The 23,500-nt window shown below is 36.4% G+C and overlaps 2 long non-coding RNA genes across 2 annotated transcripts; one reads left to right on the top strand and one right to left on the bottom strand.

Annotated features, from left to right (window-relative positions):
• The first annotated feature begins 1,387 nt into the window (after positions 1 to 1,387).
• LOC128022189 (uncharacterized) lies at positions 1,388 to 3,992 on the top strand. Its single transcript, XR_008185881.1, has 4 exons — positions 1,388 to 1,637; positions 2,403 to 2,502; positions 2,668 to 2,828; positions 3,215 to 3,992. It is a non-coding gene; the product is annotated as an uncharacterized LOC128022189 (long non-coding RNA).
• Positions 3,993 to 6,007: 2,015 nt separating this feature from the next.
• On the bottom strand, positions 6,008 to 8,598 carry LOC128022188 (uncharacterized). The gene is made up of 5 exons (XR_008185880.1): positions 8,458 to 8,598; positions 7,350 to 7,465; positions 7,148 to 7,232; positions 6,512 to 6,639; positions 6,008 to 6,387 (listed from the first exon to the last, which is right to left on the bottom strand). It is a non-coding gene; the product is annotated as an uncharacterized LOC128022188 (long non-coding RNA).
• Positions 8,599 to 23,500: the final 14,902 nt, after the last annotated feature.

Here is a 23,500-nt window from a genome sequence, read left to right as displayed (position 1 = left end):
AAATTTCCAGCAAAACTTATCATACTACGATTTAAGACTAAGAAACTCATGTGTTGCCAGGATATGATTTAATAGAAGCAGGGTCCTCATGATTCCCTTCCCTTTCTTTTTTATTTTTACTTTTTGATAAATACCCGCTTTTGTTGCCCCCTAAGCTCTATTGATTTGAAGATGATTGACTTGTGGCCATCATTGAGGCCTGAATGCATTAGGTGAATAAATGGCACCCGCATTCATTGCCAAATCTGAAGGCGAGAGTTTTGTTGTTGGAAGAGATGGACGACACGGCGCAGTCCAGCAGTGAAATATGAATAATTTTTTTGCCGGCCCTGCTATGTGCCCTGAAGGCAGGCTAGCTCACAACTGGCAGAAATCACCACAATTCTCTCTCTGTGTTCCTATCTCGCTTTCTTCTTTTTCCTTCAGTTGCTCACACTGTCTTTTTTGTCAATCGTGGGTCAATAAAAAAAATCTCAGCCCACTCTTTTCCAGCAGCTCCCCAGCAGGCACTGGGCATTAATCTGAATGCAGGTGTGTTGTTCAGCCTTGGCTCTTCTTTACCCCCTCTGCCTGGAACAGACTCCTTGGAAATGACCCATCCATAATACAGATCTAAGATCTCTCCTTCTTTTTCATACCATTATCTCCATATTTGTACCATGCTGGAAAACGGATCACAGATTTTTGTTTAGTTTGTACAAGAGACAAGGGCTTTATCAGCTAGAGATGTCATCAAATCATAGTCAACATGAAATTAAAATTGAACCTATTTACTTTCATATTGTAAACCATTTATTGGTGCACATTATTCCAAATAATCTGCATCCATTGGTGTGGACACAGTATACTTTGTGCTCCTTTCACTTCTATAAACATACAAACAAGAGAGAGCTGAAACACAAAGGAAGATGTTTCATCAAAAGTTCCAATTCAATTCAACTTACTAATTAGCATAGCCAAAATATATTTGATAAACAGAGGATATACTTGTCACAAATTGGCCTCTTGACCGGTGTTATTTTAATTTTTTTGTCATTCAGATATTATTACACATTTTATTAATATTTTAAATAAGTTTTTATTTTTATATTTTCTGTTTTAAGTTTTAGTTTCAGTTACTTTAGTATTGCAAGCTAAACTAAATGAAAATGAAAAATATTGCTGAAATTAAGTGTTTGTTTTACATGTTTATTTTATTTCAAGTCTTTTTATTTTTAATTTTTATTTTTGATATACTATAACATTATTCATATAGTAAATTACATCTAACTAATGCTAAAACAAACCCTTACATTACAGTAAGTGCATTTTGTTAATTAATGTTAATTACATTTAATTTTTATTTAATTGTTCATTCATGTACAATTACTATGCACCGTAAAATAACAACCCATTCTCACTCCAAAGGCGTCAAAAACCGAAGCATGGTCAAGCGCCCCTAGCGTCACTTTTATGACGCCAAATGTGCCTCTCGGCGTCGACTATCGAAGCACTACGACCTTCATTGCTTTCAGTGGGAAACTTTTGGCGTCAGAATTCGACACGAGGACATGAGATGTTTATCGCTATGAAATCACGTTCAAGAAGTCTCATTCAGCACACATCGCGCGATACTTGCTATCATTTCCACAGTTTGGGTGAGTAGTCGTATATACGCTCTTTTAATGCCTTTTATCAAATGTATTCTGTCTTCTTTATTAATCAGATTAGTGCCATATGTTTAATCGCTGTATTATATCGGTCATCCGCGGCTGTCTTTGAGTTTTATTGCGTTTAAATAAATGAACACAGCTGCTAATTAGTGTGATTAAACTCTATCTGTCACGTGACGTGCCATAGACCTTCGATCCGTTTTATATTATTATTAATTTCAGGATCAATGATGTAAGTTGTATTTGTAGTAAAATCATGGTAATCACGACACAATAGTAATAAATGAAATGTGAAGTTAAAACACAGTAAATGGGACATTAGTAACTGTAACTGTAGTTTTACTATGATATATTAATAATCAATACAACAATACAATAATCACCAAACCAGCTATGTTTGTATCACTGTAATGTTAGTGTTTTTATGTGCTTTTATATGACAGAAATCACAGTAATCATGTGTTCTGTACCATGCTTTTAATACCTTTTAATGTGAATCCAAAAAAAAAAAAACATCAAATTAAAAATAAATAATAAAACATGTATTTTTCCATCTTGCAGTTCATTCATATCAGTTTATATATATATATATATATTTTTTTTTTATATATATATATATATATATATATATATATATATATATATATATATATATATATATATATATATTTTGCTCACAGATCATTATTAACATTCTGTATATAATTCAATTTTATTTTCTCTCCCCTTTTTTATTATTTTTATTTTTAGCTGAAAAGACGTAAAGGCAGTCAGCCCAGTGGTGTTTCTGGAGAGGGATTCCTTCAGAAATGGAGAAGACAGAAAGCTGCGGAGGCAGATATTTGCAGCAGTTAGTCTGTGATAGTTTGTCTCTTTTATCAAAAATTCCTGCTGTTATAATTTGTACAGCATTTGTTGTTTCTTAAACTGTTGCACTGTCCAAATACCCACACTTGCCATCTTTTCACTTGACCACTTGATTACTTATTTGAAGTCTTTCCTGTATTTGGCCTAGTGTTCGAGTGAGCATGATGACCACGAGTGTGTGTCGAACTTTTCATGACCTGATGACTGTGTTTCCCAATCCTGATCCTGGAGAACCCCAGCACTGCACGGTTTTGGCGTCTCTCTTATCTGCCTTGGAGTCTTCACTGATGAGCTGATGAGTTGAATCAGGTGTGTTTGATCAGGGAGACATCTCAAATGTGCAGTGTTGGGGTTCTCCAGGACCAGGATTGGGAGCCACTGCCTTATGGGACACTTATGTGTTTAAAGAGATTTTTAATATCTAATTATCAATATTTCACATACTGTACTAAACACATCACAGTCTTAATAATCCAGTTTAACACTTGTATGATATTGTACAAGCCCCAGGACGGTCTCATCTGACACTATCATAGAATTCATATGACTATAGCTTGTTATTAATTACTTGCTTTCAATAATGGATTCATTTAACATTTAATTTTACAGCATCTTTACAGAGGCTGCTTTTATGGTCTAAACAAAACACAGTGTAATGTATAAGTTGAATGTAATGTAATATTTCTGTTTTACAGGATTGTTTGAGGATAACACTGCAGTTCTCCATCATGCACAAGGACTCACCTCGTTAACTCTTTATCCCCCACACACACAGATATGGTCCCTGGATCAGTGATTAGACTTTGCAGTGGTTTGATTTTTGCAGAAGATGTAACTTTGTTTTATTTATAAGCTCATAATGAATACATTACAGAACCAGTGATGAAAACAATAGTTAAAAATAGTATTTTTCGTATTGATAAAGCATTTTGTTCTCTTTTTCAAGCTTCATACAGTGAACTTTTTAGACTTTAATTAAGAGTTTTAGTAAAGGAGATATTCATACACAGTCATCCCCTAGCTCCAGTCATGAAGTGAATTCATGATGTTATGTCAAAGCTAGCAGGTGTTTGTTTTCCTGAACACTTTCTCTGTCTTCCATTGTTCAGACAATCAGTGTTTATTTGATGCTGTGCTGATTGAGTTTTATAGATGATATTGCACACTTGACATGCATGTCTTCATGGTGTTTTTTTGTGAGTTTGAAACATTTACATTGTGTTGTATAACATTTTGGTCAATTTAATTTTTTTAATAAAATTGATCTTTTTCCAGTGTTCTCTGAAAGACATACTGTATTTACTGTTTTGTTTTTTAATAAAATCATTTTCATTTGCATACTGAAAATAGTTAATGTTTACAACATAACTGCCTTTTTATTCTTTATGGTGGCAAAAACGAGCTTGGTGACAGAGGATGCAGTGTAGTAATTTGGGCATGTTGTCTTTAAATGAGTTTGACATATCAATAAATAATGGAAGATCCTTACAAAAATATGCATGTTTATTATGCTTTATGTATTTATTTGTTCATTCATTCATTCATTCATTCATTTATAATTTCTGTTTTTATTCCTAGGGTTCAAATGGTAGAGAATGGTAAATCACAGAAACACAAATGTGAACAATTTTAACTTTAAAACACAATGTAATATACAATGTAAATTTTAGAAGCACGTCATTTGATTAGTAAATATATTTGTCTTTGGTCAAAAAAAAAATATACAAATCTTAAAAATGTGTCTTATATTTAATGAGAGGAATCTATCTGTTGGATACAACTGCGACTGCTGGGCATGTGCACATCAATATTGCCCAATTTTTGTCAAGCTGAACAACGGAGGAAGGTGAAGACGTTAATAAAACAGTATCTTATAAGTAGCAAGCTTAATCTATTGTTAACCGAATCTATCCCTTCAGCCGAAAAACGAAAGACATCTGTCATACATGGATAAGGAAGTGTGACGCTGCTGCTCAGCTTAGATGTCATTGGCTATGACTTTTCAGGACAGTCTGTGGTTGGACTATCTTTTAACCCATATTAAACAGCGCATCATGTTAAAAAGTATGTTTTGCTCCTATCATCACATTAGTAATATATTAAGTCAACAATGAAGTGTCGCTATCTTGAGAAAAATGACATCTTTAGCGAGATCCTAATCCTAACCCTAAGCATAACTTCAATGAACTACAAAAACAGCCCCCTAGTGTTGCCTTTCTATAGATAGAACGACGGAGGCTTGTGGGTAATGTAGTTTAAAACTTTTTATTAACGAAACTAAATTATTTATTTATTTTAAGGTAAACTGGATATCTAAATATGTTTATTGTGCAAACATCTGTGATATATTTGAGAGGCAGGCTGAAATGCGGTATTTTACAGTGAGCAATATTTAAAATGCTTTTATGCCAGCTTTCCACTTATTTCTGAAAACTGAGCTCAACATTATTTTATCAGCATAGCATAAGTAATAATCCTGCCCATTTTCTCTTTGATATGTTAATTGGACTCTGATTTACAGCCATTTGAAAAGTACAGTTTTGGGCTCTTCCGGGCGGTGCTACTGGGCCCCTGGGGGTAGCAGGGCAGTAAAACCTACATATATGTATTCTCCTCATCATGAACAACAAACTGAGCTGAGTCACATTTATATCTGACAGTTTTCACAGTCCTCTGTTTTCTATTCTATTCATCATGGTTATTATACCTTTAGACAGGACATTGTGAAGCCATCTGATGAAACATGGAAAAATTATAAAGAAATGATTTAATAATGAAAATAATAGATTATTTCTTTGATTTTTGAAGTAAATGGCAAGAAATATAATGGATGAACCTGCAACAACTTGCCATTATCTATTCCCCACTGTAAAGCAGTAATCAAGGACAATGTATACACATTGTGATACTTCACTATTACACAAGGACAAATTCATGCAGTGCTAAGAATATTAATTTATATATATATATATATATATATATATATATATATATATATATATATATATATATATATATATATATATATATATATATATTAGCATTATATATAACTAATTAGCCGAAATCAGTGTAAAAATGTCCTCCTCACCCCCATATCTTGCTCTTCAGGTACTGGACATCAGTAATGTGCATGCTCTTGGTTTTAATGCAGTACAAGATCCACGTTGATCATTCCTGCTACATTCTCAGTTATCCCTCAAGTGTTTGTAACAATAAAGCCCATGGAACCATATTGTAATGCAGAATAATTAATCTTGTAACTCCCTGTATTTCACAAAAAATGTGCATATTTGCTACTAAAATATAAAAAAATACTTTCTGGTGTACTGATGTCCCAGATGTTATTAATCCGATCAAAAATGTTTATGTCTTAAATAAAAAAATAATCCCAATAATTAATATGTCGTTTTTCCAAGTCTAAAATAAACACATATGAGCCTACCTAGTAAAATTATGTATTTAACAAGAATCTTCAGAACACAATATTCACCATTTTCATTTTATTGAAGCATAGACTATAAAGTTGATAAAGTAGCATCAAGACAAATAAGATTCAATGAAAATAATTATCATCAAAGATACATTAACCTCATATATAAATCAGTTCACACAGATGAGTGATGAAATGTCCTTAAAAGTCACACAGTCCCATCCAGTCAACTGTGATACAGATCATGTGATACATATAAGACATGAGATACTGTTCCACAAAATAATGATTCCCATCATCACATCTAAACTGGTTTCATCTCCCCATCGTGTTCTTCTTCTCTCGTGTCTGGAAACAGTTTGTGGTTGATATCCAGCACTGATGTGGTGTAGCTTGTTCTCAGCCAGAGGATCTCTCAGTCCTAACATCCCAGACCTGGTCAAAGTGAAACAAACAAACAATGCAGATGAAGTTGTTTAATGGACAGAGAGCGCAGCTTATGTTCTGTGTGGTTTTAGCAGGGTGAGTAACTATGACCCTTGTAGTACTGTACACTTACCATTCTTCAAGCTGCTTTAAGACCTTTTGAGAAGCTTTTTCTCTGAAGACAATTTACCACATCCTCTTCTTTCACTCCTTTCAAGAGCATCACTTGGTCAAAACCTCTCATTTGGCTGATGAGATCATCTGTACAAATAAAAATACTGCAATAAATATGTCATTCTCCAAGAATTAAGAAAAAGTTACAGAAGCAAAGGTCTTGCTCATGAGACTGCATTAGCATGTGTAGTTCTCAGAGACTCTAGAACTGATCTAATGTTGCAGTAAATGTGTTTTTTTCCTCTAGAATCTTTCTCCAAAGTTCCTGACTTCTCTCACAAATGTGTTTTAGTCTGTGCAGTGTAAGGCCTGGCTTCAAACCAATCAACTATCAATTCACAATTTATAACATAACATTTACAAAACAATGAAATAATGTCAATTGGTGTTAATATCAACTAAACCAATTTCATGATACTTGTCTGCTTTTAAAACAGGTGGTGTGTTTTTAAAAACATAATATTAAAAATGTCCAGTCACACTTTGCTAACATGCTGTAATTGTAATAGTATAAAACGAAATCAAGGCTGACATGACCAGTTCTGTGAGAGATCATCATAAAATGTTGTATAACATTGCTTCAACACACACATACCAGAGGACTTCTGTTTGTTTGAGCTCAAGATGGCCGTCTTCATTCCTCATCCTGAGCAAATCATTTCCTTGGTCTTCCTTCTCTTCTGTGAAACAAGATAATCTCTACTTACTCTCTGTGCAATTAATATTGCTCATTAAACATAATTAAGTTAATTTAAGTAAGATTCAGACCAGAGCATTTTTGGAGTAAACAAATGTACCTGGGAAGAGCTGATCATGGCAAGATTCGCTGAGACTCAGTAATAGCTCTTTTAGGTTTTAGGAAGGTTTGTGAGGGTTGGCTCTTAAAATAGCTGTTGAGCTCGATATTTTAGACCTGAAAAAGAAGAACAGCATTATCTGGAAAAATCCTGTAAGACAGAAGGAAGGACATATTATTAATAACGTGCAGCTTGTACATTACACCTCTGTAAAGATGCTGTAAAATTAAATGTTAAATGAATCCATTATTGAAAGCAAGTAATTAATAACAAGCTATAGTCATATGAATTATTTTGATAGTGTCAGATGAGACCGTCCTGGGGCTTGTACAATATCATACAAGTGTTAAACTGGATTATTAAGACTGTGATGTGTTTAGGGATCTTTTTTAAGACTTTGACCCTGTCCAGATACCCACACTTGCAGTCTTGGCCACTTGAGAGTGTGTGTACGTGACAGTGTGTGCACAAGACTGTCCCCGGTCTTAATAATGCCAAAGCACAGCGTCCTTAACACACACTAAACCGCTCCAATACTGCTCCGGAGCGCTATACAAAGCTTAGTGTATCCCATCATGCATCATGTTTTGGAAAAAATAGTCAGACTTTTTGCCGAGATCTCACAAGAGGTCATGGAAAGCTGTCCAATGTACAGTATGTGAAATATTGATAATTAGATATTAAAAATCTCTTTAAACACATAAGTGTCCCATAAGGCAGTGGCTCCCAATCCTGGTCCTGGAGAAGCCCAACACTGCACATTTGAGATGTCTCCCTGATCAAACACACCTGATTCAACTCATCAGCTCATCAGTGAAGACTCCAAGGCAGATAAGAGAGACACCAAAACCGTGCAGTGCTGGGGTTCTCCAGGATCAGGATTGGGAAACACAGTCATCAGGTCATGAAAAGTGGTCACGTGGTCATCATGCTCACTCGAACACTAGGCAAAATACAGGAAAGACTTCAAATAAGTAATCAAGTGGTCAAGTGAAAAGATGGCAAGTGTGGGTATTTGGACAGTGCAACAGTTTAAGAAACAACAAATGCTGTACAAATTATAACAGCAGGAATTTTTGATAAAAGAGACAAACTATCACAGACTTACTGCTGCAAATATCTGCCTCCGCAGCTTTCTGTCTTCTCCATTTCTGAAGGAATCCCTCTCCAGAAACACCACTGGGCTGACTGCCTTTACGTCTTTTCAGCTAAAAATATAAATAATAAAAAAGGGGAGAGAAAATAAAATTGAATTATATACAGAATGTTAATAATGATCTGTGAGCAATATATATATATATATATATGAAAATAAATAAATATATAAATATATATATATATATATATATATATATATATATATATATATATAAATAAATAAATAAATAAATAAATAAATAAATATATATATATATATATATATATATATATATATATATATATATAAACTGATATGAATGAACTGCAAGATGGAAAAATACATGTTTTATTATTTATTTTTAATTTGATTTTTTTTTTTTTTTTGGATTCACATTAAAAGGTATTAAAAGCATGGTACAGAACACATGATTACTGTGATATCTGTCATATAAAAGCACATAAAAACACTAACATTACAGTGATACAAACATAGCTGGTTTGGTGATTATTGTATTGTTGTATTGATTATTAATATATCATAGTAAAACTACAGTTACAGTTACTAATGTCCCATTTACTGTGTTTTAACTTCACATTTCATTTATTACTATTGTGTCGTGATTACCATGATTTTACTACAAATACAACTTACATCATTGATCCTGAAATTAATAATAATATAAAACGGATCGAAGGTCTATGGCACGTCACGTGACAGATAGAGTTTAATCACACTAATTAGCAGCTGTGTTCATTTATTTAAACGCAATGAAACTCAAAGACAGCCGCGGATGACCGATATAATACAGCGATTAAACATATGGCACTAATCTGATTAATAAAGAAGACAGAATACATTTGATAAAAGGCATTAAAAGAGCGTATATACGACTACTCACCCAAAATGTGGGACTGATAGAAAGTATCGCGCGATGTGTGCTGAATGAGACTTCTTGAACGTGATTTCATAGCGATAAACATCTCATGTCCTCGTGTCGAATTCTGACGCCAAAAGTTTCCCACTGAAAGCAATGAAGGTCGTAGTGCTTCGATAGTCGACGCCGAGAGGCACATTTGGCGTCATAAAAGTGACGCTAGGGGCGCTTGACCATGCTTCGGTTTTTGACGCCTTTGGAGTGAGAATGGGTTGAAAATAAAGTGTATTTATGTTTTGGTTTGATTATGATTTGTTTCACTGAGAACTATACCATATTTTGGAAGAAAAACTATTGAATTCAGAGTAAACACCTAAAAACGAATCTCATATTCTTTTCGTGTCTTTGATGCTGACCTATTCTACCCTTTACAAACGCTCCATTTCTGTATCAGCCAGTTAAGTCAATCAATCTAGCCCTGTCTGGGTGATTTCATTGACCTAGTTTGATCAAAGCATAATCAATAGGTGACGTTAGTTTTATGGTTGTCTGACTGGTTATACACACCACACTCTGAAACTCCTTAATCAAAATGATCTAGAATCCCCACGGCAGTCTGATCAGCCCTTATGTGGCTCCTACGCTTTCAATAGATTAGCACCTGTGAGTCAGACATGGTCTCTCTCTACACAATGTCTTAAGTGCTTCTGGAAAGTAAATCACCATTCGGCTTTGTAGAGGTGATCGATTAGTCGCACACATATACTTTTATGAGCAGAGAACATAGTGGAGCTCAGAGTTTTGCCTGTAAATAATCACTGATTGTGTATAACATTGATAATCTGAATGTATCATGTATCTGAAAGATATACAGGAATGATATTTAATGCTTCCAAAATAATCAAAGCTTCTGAGAATGTGCTCACTCATTATCCCAGATAATGGTATGTATTGTAAGTCAATAAACTAAATTTTAAATTTTCTAAAAATAAGAATAATAAAAGATAATGAAAATAAAATCCTGTGTGGTAGCACTGAGATATATATATACACATACACAGGTCATTCTCAAAAAAATAGCATATTGTGATAAAAGTTCATTATTTTCCATAATGTAATGATAAAAATTAAACTTTCATATATTTTAGATTCATTGTACACCAACTGAAATATTTCAGGTCTTTTATTGTTTTAATACTGATGATTTTGGCATACAGCTCATAAAAACCCAAAATTCCTATCTCAAAAAATTAGCATATCATGAAAAGGTTCTCTAAACGAGGTATTAACCCAATCATCTGAATCAACTAATTAACTATAAACACCTGCAAAAGATTCCTGAGGCTTTTAAAAACTCCCAGCCTGGTTCATTACTCAAAACCGCAATCATGGGTAAGGACTGCCGACCTGTCTGCTGTCCAAAAGGCCATCATTGACACCTTCAAGCGAGAGGGTAAGACACAGAAAGAAATTTCTGATCGAATAGGCTGTTCCCAGAGTGCTGTATCAAGGCACCTCAGTGGAATGTCTGTGGGAAGGAAAAACTGTGGCAAAAAACGCTGCACAACGAAAAGAGGTGACCAAACCCTGAGGAAGATTGTGAAGAAGGACCGATTCCAGACCTTGGGGGACCTGCGGAAGCAGTGGACTGAGTCTGGAGTAGAAACATCCAGAGTCACCGTGCACAGGCGTGTGCAGGAAATGGGCTACAGAGAAGCAGCACTGGACTGTTGATCAGTGGTCCAAAGTACTTTTATCGGATGAAGTAAATTTTGCATGTCATTCGGAAATCAAGGTGCCAGAGTCTGGAGGAAGACTGGGGAGAAGGAAATGCCAAAATGCCTGAAGTCCAGTGTCAAATACCCACAGTCAGTGATGGTCTGGGGTGCCATGTCAGCTGCTGGTGTTGGTCCACTGTGTTTTATCAAGGGCAGGGTCAATGCAGCTAGTTATCAGGAGATTTTGGAGCACTTCATGGTTCCATCTGCTGAAAAGCTTTATGGAGACTGGCACCTGCTCACAGTGCCAAAACCACTGGTAAATGGTTTACTGACCATGGTATTACTGTGCTCAATCGGCCTGCCAACTCTCCTGACCGGAACCCCATAGAGAATCTGTGGGATAATGTGAAGAGAAAGTTGAGAGACGCAAGACCCAACAGTCTGGATGAGCTTAAGGCCGCTATCGAAGCATCCTGGGCCTCCATAACACCTCAGCAGTGCCACAGGCTGATTGCTAGAGATGTTCCGATACCCTTTTTCTCTTCCCGATACCGATTCCGATACCTGGGCTCAGGGTATCGGCCGATACCGAGTACTGATCCGATACCTGGGTGTATATCTGTATATACAGCTGTATATACTACTAGCCCTGTGTAAATTGCTAGAATTTTTTTATGGTGTGCTTCAGACAGATCCCTCAATAAAACATGAACAAATACATGGTGAACTACTGTATTTATTACAGTATTTTTATTATCTAACATGAATTTGACAGTATTATTTATTTTCTTATGCAAAAAAGAACTTCAAATGCAGCCAAAAATCTAACACCGCAAACTAAAAAAGGTATTTAAGTTTTACAATATAACTGTATAAAAAAACTGCAACAAAAAAGATCTATTAATCAGATAATCTCTTTACAACAAAACAAGTAAAAAACAAGCAACCATCTAGGCATAATTATTATTATTATAGAGACGTATTATTATTACTGTAGGCTACAACAGTAGCTTTATATATTGTCAATTTACTCATGTAAACCAAACATTTATTTTAATGGGCTGCCATGAAGATCTTTGAGTGTCTGTGTTTATGATATGACAGTATTCTCAAATGAAACGGTAAATTCTCATGAAGTGACGGTTTATGCGTTCGTGTCCTCATGACACACAGCAGAGACTAAAAAACAGCGAGCTCTCGCGCATCTGTGCCAGTCACCCACAGAGATGTAGATTTTGCGGGAGTAATATTTAAATAGTATTTTGCAGTTTAATATTCACAGACACTAGTATATATTCGGCTACTGTCTGGAGCCCTGCGCTTTGACTTACACGGAAGCGACTGAACGCAGCTGCCGGTGTTACGGTTTAACTGGTTACCGTGTTATCTGGTGACCAACTTCCTGTTTAGGTCTCCGCTGCAGATGTGCTGGAACGACAGCAGCAGATTCGCCGATTCTGAAAGCACAAACTGACGTGATATTAAGTGCCTAATAAACGCAGACTTGCTCATTGCATGATTTTGATATTCTTGCAGAGATAACAAGTTATAGGTATGATCGCCCGTAGCGGCTGAAGTAAGTAGGATAAACAATAAAAATAAAATAAAGTAGACCTGTGAGGGCACGGGTTTCGAACACGCGCTAAAAGATGAGGCGCCGCGAGACGACACTCACGAACCACCGAGCCATCGATCTTTACATAAGTAGCTCCAGCTCTCTGCATTCAACACAGGAATCTTGGCGTCACATTGTGACACTGGCTGAATCAAGGAACTGTGACCGTGTTAACTTGTGACCTCTGTTTGCAAGCCAAAATCCAATTTTACTGTTGCTATAAGTTAACAATTCCAGCCAAAGCGCTTCTAATGCTGCTAAATGATTTGATACGATCTGAAAAATTACTCATCGTCAAAAATTACGAATCCCATTAATGTAAACATGCATAACAACAGCCCAACGTTTAAGTAGCTTAGTTCCATTGGTTCATTGGCAAAACACATTCTTACAGTGGCAGGCTGCCCACATACACTTATTGGCTATGAACTGCAAAACTAGATGTACAGAATGCATCATTTCACTTTGAGGAAGAATATTTAATTATAATAGGTTGCACTACTTTGCTGTAAAGTGTAATTTACTTTGTTTAAATAACTTTGCAACATATTTTTCTGCTTGAATGGTTGTGATTGTATGCATCTGAATTGAAATCAACTAGACACAAAGCACAATTGACTACATAAAATTGTCATTACAGACTTACATGCAAAGACCATCAAAGTTTTGATTGAACCCAAATGGCCATTTCCGTTACAACCATTAAAGCTCGTGAAAATGTTCTGTGTTGTTTTTATTCAGGTTTTTCACCAGCATTTAGACAATATAATAGATAATATTTCACATAATCTTTATTAAACAAAATAGATGATAAACAAGTTAACACAGGCACATTGTCTAGTGCAACATGCATTCTTCACAGATTAATATCACATGTGACCTATGGTTTCACTGGAACTGTGTTGGTCAGCCTCCCATTGAGGAAGATTTGATTTGTCCTGCTTGTGTTTAAGTGTGTGTGTGGTAAAGCAGGGAAAAGTCCTCTAGAAGTGTTATATGAATTTGTTTTTTACCTTTGTTTATATAGTGCTTTATACAATACTGATTGTGTCAAAGCAGCTTTACAGTGTCAACAGGAAAATGGAGAACAACAGTCATTTTTCAGCTAAAGTCAGTTCATTGATTTAGTGATGGCATCGTCAAACCAATGAGCTTAGTGATTATGAACCAGTGAAATGAACCACTTCTGTGTACACCGTCTTTTGTAGCATGATTGATTTGAGCATTAACATTTCTTTGATTCATTTTGTTTTCTTTTTATTTTTGACAAATGTCTAGTACACCAAGATAAATTCCTTGTACCTATAAATCCATTGTATCTTACAATAAAAGGGATTGTGAAAATAACTTGTGGAGCATTGATTGAAAGATTTTGGAAATTTGTCATTTACATATTTTGACATTGTGGCTGAGAGGTTGCATGGGAACAATGTCCCAACAGATATGGATCCATTTCGAAATCCTGATTTTTACTAGTGTTTTTGACACTCTTTAAAAGTTGTGGCTATTTAGTAACACTTTAAATGTTGTTTTGGATAGATGACAGGTGATATATATATTTTTTTATGTTGTAAAATAAGAAGTGTATGTGGGCAGCCTGCCACTGTAAGAATGTGTTTTGCCAATGAACCAATGGAACTAAGCTACTTAAACGTTGGGCTGTTGTTATGCATGTTTACATTAATGGGATTCGTAATTTTTGACGATGAGTAATTTTTCAGATCGTATCAAATCATTTAGCAGCATTAGAAGCGCTTTGGCTGGAATTGTTAACTTATAGCAACAGTAAAATTGGATTTTGGCTTGCAAACAGAGGTCACAAGTTAACACGGTCACAGTTCCTTGATTCAGCCAGTGTCACAATGTGACGCCAAGATTCCTGTGTTGAATGCAGAGAGCTGGAGCTACTTATGTAAAGATCGATGGCTCGGTGGTTCGTGAGTGTCGTCTCGCGGCGCCTCATCTTTTAGCGCGTGTTCGAAACCCGTGCCCTCACAGGTCTACTTTATTTTATTTTTATTGTTTATCCTACTTACTTCAGCCGCTACGGGCGATCATACCTATAACTTGTTATCTCTGCAAGAATATCAAAATCATGCAATGAGCAAGTCTGCGTTTATTAGGCACTTAATATCACGTCAGTTTGTGCTTTCAGAATCGGCGAATCTGCTGCTGTCGTTCCAGCACATCTGCAGCGGAGACCTAAACAGGAAGTTGGTCACCAGATAACACGGTAACCAGTTAAACCGTAACACCGGTACTGAATATACTCGAGAGTCTGTAACTACCGGTACTACAGAGACATACTGCTAACCACTGATCTATAATATAGTAGCGGCTTCACTGTGTTTTGGCAGTTTAGAATGTGATGAGTGATCCAGTCATATATAGATAAGGGCTGCTAACGCGTTTTCATTTCTTCTTCGCTGCTCTAAACAGGGGTTGCTTGTGGCAACACAGCACAACTTCCTGTGTTTTCAATGCATTTTGAGCAGCGAAGAAGAACCGTGCAGCGGTTAGGCAAAGCTTGCGGTCATAACTAGGTCTTTTTTAAGAAAATGGTATCGGATCGGTATATGGGTTCATGTACTCGCCGATGCCGATGCCAGAATTTGTTGTGGTATCGGAGATATTTCCGATACTAGTATCGGAATCGGAACAACTCTACTGATTGCCTCCATGCCACGCCGCATTGAAGCAGTCATTTCTGCAAAATGATTGCCGACCAAGTATTGAGTGCATAACTGAACATATTTATTTGAAGGTTGACTTTTTTTGTATTAAAAACACTTTTCTTTTATTGGTCGGATGAAATATGCAAATATTTTGAGATAGGAATTTTGGGTTTTCATGAGCTGTATGCCAAAATCATCAGTATTAAAACAATAAAAGACCTGAAATATTTCAGTTGGTGTGCAATGAATCTAAAATATATGAAAGTTTAATTTTTATCATTACATTATGGAAAATAATGAACTTTTATCACAATATGCTAATTTTTTTTAGAAGGACCTGTCTGTGTGTGTGTGTGTGTGTTAGTGTGTATATATATACAGTATTGTTCAAAATAATAGCAGTACAATGTGACTAACCAGAATAATCAAGGTTTTTCGTATATTTTTGTATTGCTACGTGGCAAACAAGTTACCAGTAGGTTCAGTAGATTCTCGGAAAACAAATGAGACCCAGCATTCATGATATGCACGCTCTTAAGGCTGTGCAATTGGGCAATTAGTTGAATTAGTTGAAAGGGGTGTGTTCAAAAAAATAGCAGTGTGGCATTCAATCACTGAGGTCATCAATTTTGTGAAGAAACAGGTGTGAATCAGGTGGCCCCTATTTAAGGATGAAGCCAACACTTGTTGAACATGCATTTGAAAGCTGAGGAAAATGGGTCGTTCAAGACATTGTTCAGAAGAACAGCGTACTTTGATTAAAAAGTTGATTAGAGAGGGGAAAACCTATAAAGAGGTGCAAAAAATGATAGGCTGTTCAGCTAAAATGATCTCCAATGCCTTAAAATGGAGAGCAAAACCAGAGAGACGTGGAAGAAAACGGAAGACAACCATCAAAATGGATAGAAGAATAACCAGAATGGCAAAGGCTCAGCCAATGATCACCTCCAGGATGATCAAAGACAGTCTGGAGTTACCTGTAAGTACTGTGACAGTTAGAAGACGTCTGTGTGAAGCTAATCTATTTTCAAGAATTACCCGCAAAGTCCCTCTGTTAAAAAAAAGGCATGTGCAGAAAAGGTTACAATTTGCCAAAGAACACATCAACTGGCCTAAAGAGAAATGGAGGAACATTTTGTGGACTGATGAGAGTAAAATTGTTCTTTTTGGGTCCAAGGGCCACAGGCAGTTTGTGAGACGACCCCCAAACTCTGAATTCAAGCCACAGTACACAGTGAAGACAGTGAAGCATGGAGGTGCAAGCATCATGATATGGGCATGTTTCTCCTACTATGGTGTTGGGCCTATTTATCGCATACCAGGGATCATGGATCAGTTTGCATATGTTAAAATACTTGAAGAGGTCATGTTGCCCTATGCTGAAGAGGACATGCCCTTGAAATGGTTGTTTCAACAAGACAATGACCCAAAACACACTAGTAAACGGGCAAAGTCTTGGTTCCAAACCAACAAAATTAATGTTATGGAGTGGCCAGCCCAATCTCCAGACCTTAATCCAATTGAGAACTTGTGGGGTGATATCAAAAATGCTGTTTCTGAAGCAAAACCAAGAAATGTGAATGAATTGTGGAATGTTGTTAAAGAATCATGGAGTGGAATAACAGCTGAGAGGTGCCACAAGTTGGTTGACTCCATGCCACACAGATGTCAAGCAGTTTTAAAAAACTGTGGTCGTACAACTAAATATTAGTTTAGTGATTCACAGGATTGCTAAATCCCAGAAAAAAAAATGTTTGTACAAAATAGTTTTGAGTTTGTACAGTCAAAGGTAGACACTGCTATTTTTTTGAATACACCCCTTTCAACTAATTGCCCAATTGCACAGCCTTAAGAGCGTGCATATCATGAATGCTGGGTCTTGTTTGTTTTCTGACAATCTACTGAACCTACTGGTAACTTGTTTGCCACGTAGCAATAAAAAATATACTAAAAACCTTGATTATTCTGGTTAGTCACATTGTACTGCTATTATTTTGAACAAAACTGTATGCCATATAAAGACAATATAAACAATACTGTTCAAAAGTCAAAATGAAAAAGAAAATAAAAAATAATAGTAAAATAATACTTTTAAGCAATAATGTACTAAACATATCAAAAAAGTGACACTAAAAACCTTTATAATACAACAATAGATTTCTTTTTCAAACAAATGCTTTTGACCTTTCTATTAATTGAAAAATCCTTAAAGAAAAATGACATGATTTCCCCCCCAAAACATATTAGGTAGCTTATCCAAAACAATGGGATGAACCATAAAACCCACTATTACACATATCATAGAGAAAAGACAAAGTGCCTTCACTACAAAGTAATTCAACATAAATTGAAGTGGTGTAAAGTCAAAGGGCACAATCTCTCATTGCATTTCATGTTCCCTTTCAATTAATCTGAAGCTGGAGAATGACACTAGAAACATTTCCCCTCTCTCTCTCTCTTTTTCCCTCTGTTCCCAGAATGCACTCGGTCCAGAATGGCATCAGAAGTCCTAGCACGAGTCGAGGGAGCACTTCAGTCAGAGCTGCTGGGGTGCACAGCATGAATAGATAAAATCCTCAACCTTGAGCAAAGCTCCCTCCTGAGGATCACGGGGGAATGAAAGGTCCTGCCTGGGAAACGTTATTAAAAATCTCTAACTCTGTATGTCAACAACTCTGCTTCTGTCAGCGCCACAGAATTAGTGGACAGACTGACCTTGTTTGCTGCCCATGCGAACATGTCATAAAAGAGCATTACATTTTTCCAAGAATTGCCATTTAATTTGTCACAGTTGGATTTGCGGTTATGAGAAATAGATGTGCAATTGATGTCAGTTGCAAACACTTCCACATCATCTGAATACCATGGAAATCTACTCACGTCGTCATCTGACAATGCAGAAAAAGACTCTGTGGTGTTTTTTAATTTTTTAATTACTCTAGAGAGAAACAAACACTGCTCCAAAAGCTCTTTTGCGGCATGGCATTTTAACATCCGAATAAACTGTACACAACAACTGTCCTCCATCAATTGGCTTAATTAGAGGCAGGATTAGCCTGGCTGAATTGGCCTCTGGGGGAGAACTTGGCTGCCCGGGGAACAATATGTTGCCCTAGGCTCGCTTTTAAAACTCTGGGAGTATTTTACTGCCGCATGCTAATTGCTTTGGTGATTGGCCGTTACTGTGTACTAACAAATCCACAACCTATGTCCTCACATAGACCACAGAAAGCCGAATGAAATGGCAAGACGTCTTTGAAAAAAAGCATCCGACAGAGTGGCTTCCTCTACAAGGGGACTGTTTTTATTGCAAGGCATCTTTCCAAAGACGGTATGTGAACCACTTGTGCTCTCTCACACTTCCAAGTGTTCCATTCAGCTTTGCTACACACTCACGCATGCATACACAAGCGGTTGAAACAAACAGGACACAAACCTACCTCGGTTTGGGCTTGTTTTTGCCACGTCGCCTTCCAAGTCCCATGTTTGCGTAAAAAAAAAAAAAAAAAAAAAAAAGTTTCTTTGACTGACAGTGGGAAAGCTATACTGGGTAGCTTTTAACCAGACTCTTGAGATACCTGAACTTTTTTTTTTTTTTCTTTTTTTTCAGCTGAATAAACGAAGTGACAGCTAACCCTGGAACTTGCATGTAGTTTGAAAGTGTTTACAGGTATCTAGGAGTGCTCAGGAATGATACTCGGGAATGCTCTCCTGGGGCTGATTAAGGGTGATGCACTATGCAAAGCTGAGCCACTCCAGTGCAAGCCAGACATCCATGTCAACAGTCCTGTCCCGGGTAAAAAGAGAAGAAAACTATTGAACAAGGATCTCCACAAACAGCATAATGATTTTACAGCACATTAGACCAGGTAGCTCCTCTGCGCAGGTAAGTTCCGCTGTCTTAACTGCAGCAATTAGTGGCAGACCATCCACCGTGTCCCTCACTCTAGCAGAGCGAAGCAATGGCAGACGGTGTGCACTGTGTGTGTGTGTGTGTGTGATAGTGACAGGTGTAGCTATTCCCAATGGTAGGTGGATTTCCTGAGTTCTATTCTTGCGTGTCACTCATATCTTTCAGATCTTTCATTGCTACACGCACATAATTTATATTTTTGGAAAATGTCCCAGTCCTAGCCTGTATCCTGTTAAAAAAGAAATGGTGTCATCTAACAGTACTTAGTATGTAGCGTTGGGAAGTCTGCCGTCTGGTTCTTTCTCACTTCAATAAATTGGTTTACAAAATGATTTAATAGTTCTTTTACAGTATGTCATTACATGAATTCAGACAGCAAAACATTCTACATGTTCTGACAAGGCAAATGTAAGAGTGATCTTTATCCACGTTACTATAATTTATTGTAAACTGTCAACATTGATAAATCCAAATTTGTAACACAATGTTTCTTTGCTTATTTGGTCTCTGTAAATGAAAACAGTTCCAAAAATATATTTCTATTATTATATTAGAAATACAGTTTCTAATTGATTCAAATAACTCACACATAAGAACAGTTACTTGTTATTACCATAAATTAATCAGTTTTTAACGAATGAGATAAACAAATGAGTTGAATGACTCACTCATGAGGACAGAAACTTATTTAATTTCTAAATGAATCAGTGTTATGTAAAAGCAGATGAATGATTGATTCAAATTATTCAATCATAAGTCAATTTTTTTTGTTGCTAAATTATTCAGTATTTTTAACAAATCAGATAAAAGGATTATTCAACTTACTCATAAGTAAAGTCTCTTGTTTAGTTCCAAAATGAAATAGTCTTTTGAACAAATCAGATGAATGAATGATTCAAATCGTTTTCACAGTTTGTTTGAATACATGTCATTTACTAACTGCATGATTATTATTATCCTAAAACTGTACATTTACCAAAGTACCAGTCACTTGTTTAGATCCTACATAAATCAGTGTTTTGAACAAATCAGATGATTGATTGATTCAAATAATTAATTTATAAGGAAAGCCACTTGATACGTTCCTAAATGTTCATTCATGATTATTTTTTTATTATTATAATTTTTTTGTTTAACAAACCAGTTGAGTGAATGATTCAATTAATTTACTCATAATGACCGTTGCTTGTTGCCACCTACTAATCGGCAGAAAAATAATTGGAAGTCCCACCATTAATAGACAGACTGACTGTCTGGAATGTAAAAACACAAACATACTGACAAAGCCATAAAGTGTTGTGTAAACAGCATCGCGTCCTTTGATTCTATTTAAAAGTTCTCTTACGATCAAAGCGGAACCTTACCTATGACCTATTAGGATACAGAATATACGCAACATTACATCACCTTTAACAACGATTGTAACAGAGCCAGTAAATCGTCACATAAAACCAAGTGCTTCTTCATTTGAGCAAGGCACTCAGAGCAATGACCTTCACAATCTGCTGCTGCTGTCTCTCCTTCCTGTTCCCGCCTCCATTAGTCAGTGTTTTATTCTCTCCCCCGGAGGCCTGGCACCATAACACACATTATAAACACCCGTGCCTGCCTGTTACAGCTGCCATAACTCACCCCCCATGCTTTGCATAGGCTTATGATGGCCGTTGATGAAGCATAGTGTGAGACGGCTCTGATAATGCTAGCCCACAGGCTTGCTTGGCTAATCCCTGTGGTTCATGTTCTGCTCTGTTTTTGGCAGAGCAAAAAAAAAAAAAAAAAAAAAAAAAAAAAAAAAAAAAAAAACACAAGGAGTGAGGTGAAAGTTTACAATATGTTCATACATTTAGACTAACAAATGTAAATGAGCAATGAGCTGCAGTTTATAAGGTGTAAAGGGTTAGCCAAAGAACCAGAGAGATGAACAGTAGAGCAATATTTTATTTTCTTCTCTCTCTTGGTCCATCAAAATCCTTTTTCACCTTCTGTCAAGGCCAGGATCATGCAGTGAACACATATACTGTACATGCATGCACGTTTATTTAGCTTCTAAAAGAAGACATACCACTACTAAGGCCATGTCCACACTAATACGTTTTCCTTTTCGGTTTTCTTTTTCCACACTGAAACTGTGTTTTTATAAAGGAAAACTGAGCTTTTTGAAAACGCTCTCTAAAGTGGATGAATTTGAAAACGCTGTTTTCGCGTTGCAGTTTGGACTTGAAAATGGACGCGTTTGAAAACAAAAATGGAAGTTTAGTCATGTGACTCATATTATACCAATAATAACCGTGTCTATACTGGTATTGTGCACGTTATGTGCTATGCACTTTCACACTATTGTTATAGATGTGTTACTTTGTACACTCTTCATATTACAGTCATGCAAAGGTGTAAACAAATTTACTAGCGATCACTATTTGTGGCAAAATATGAGGGCAGTTGTTTTTTGGTCAGACAGACAAGTGTGTGCAACCTGGATACGTCAGTGAATGGTGAGCTTGTTTCATAAATAAAATTGTAAAAAAAACTGCATGAAAACATCTCATGTCTATTCCATGTGTATCATTTGCAGTGAGTTTTTCTGAGGCTTTACGCATGCATAGAAAGTGAATTTAACGTTTTGTGATGTTTCTTGCTTGGATGAGACATTTTTGGAAAACACCAGTGTGGATGGAGAGCATTTTAAAATGAAAAAGCAGTTTTCAAATGTATCCAGATTAATGTAGAAATAGCCTAAAACGTTAACAGATATTCTTATAATACTACTTTGATAAATGTTTTAAGGTCAAATGTTTTAATGCTGCAGCATTGCACTCTAAACACTGTTTATTGCACTGTTACACAAACAAAAGACAAACGCATGATCAGGGGACACTCCTTCTAACTCCCCCTAAATCTACACTTATGAATACATGGATGCACACACAGGCTCATAAATCTCTCCAGCCACTTGAGACAGCACAATCTTTTCGCTATCAGGCAGCAACTTTGCAGGCAGCAGCTCCACCGCCTCTCTCCTCACACACTGCTGTTAGTTATTCACAGTGTTTGGTGCGGAGTGAGTGTCTGTAGCAGTGCTGGGGGCCAGACCTATCGAACTGGGCCATAATGGATGCAATACATCAATGCGTTTGAGCTCAGCAACTTTAATTAGGCTTTCCTGGTCATTTCATCAATGCCCCCCACCCCTTCTCCACAACTGTCCTCGGCCCATCCCTCCGCACTGCTGGGATTTGTTTAATACCCAGAATCCCTTGCTGCATGTGAATTGTGTACCAAGAGCATAGCATTAACTGGCGTACTTGTGCCACTATTCAACCAACACAGTAGCAAGGTTAAACAGCGGGGGAAAAAATGCTCATGAGAGGTTAAATATTCAATATTAAACACTCATGAGCATCGCTTTTAAATGCTCTGAGAATAGACAGGTTTAAGTGTTCTTAAGGTTAAAGGAGGAAGGGAAACAAATATGTGAGAGGGAAAAAAAATGCAAATGTACGTTTTTGGTGTCCTCGGAAAGGTTTTTTTTCGCCACATTGTTGAAATGCAAGTGTTTTGTTGAAATTTGAAATTACTTTCAAGTGTTTACATTCAAGTGAAAAAAAAAAGGATTTATCGACATGTGTTCAAGGGAACAATCCATTTGGTTTCTTCTAAGTGCTAAAAGCAATCTTTGCCTCAGTCGGCATGCAGTTGAAAGAAGGTTTACTGGGAGGAAAAATGCAGAAGTGTAGATGCAGTTCAGTGGATTCTTGTAAACCGCTGGAAAAGATCTTTGGGTAACAATATCCACCTCTTATTGTCCTCAGACTGCTACAAAGCAGGAATGTTTGATGTGGACACCTGTGCAGCATACTGTAGATATGTGTGACACCTGCAACATATACTTATTGTTAGTGAAAATAAAATAAAATAAAATGTCCAGTTCACAAAACAATATAATGAATAATTATGAAGATTGTTTATTACAGTAATGTTACTGTATTTTTATCATAGAAAACTTGCTATATTGTTACTGGGGGAAAACGGTTTTAAAATGGACTTCAAATTTTATTATTTTGAGGTGAAACGTGACTAGGACAGGGTGAAGAGTGGCCTATAACAAGTTCTAGTTCTAGATCTTCAAGGGTTGGGTGAGATTCACACGATTCGCCTTGTGTTCAAAATTCCAACGTATTACTTTTCTATCCATATTCATATTTTATTGTCCTC

This window comes from Carassius gibelio, chromosome A11 (genome assembly GCF_023724105.1).
Source record: "Carassius gibelio isolate Cgi1373 ecotype wild population from Czech Republic chromosome A11, carGib1.2-hapl.c, whole genome shotgun sequence".
NCBI classification, from domain to species: Eukaryota; Metazoa; Chordata; class Actinopteri; order Cypriniformes; family Cyprinidae; genus Carassius; species Carassius gibelio.
Note: the sequence above shows the minus strand (reverse complement) of the source record. Positions and strands in the feature narration are given on the sequence as shown.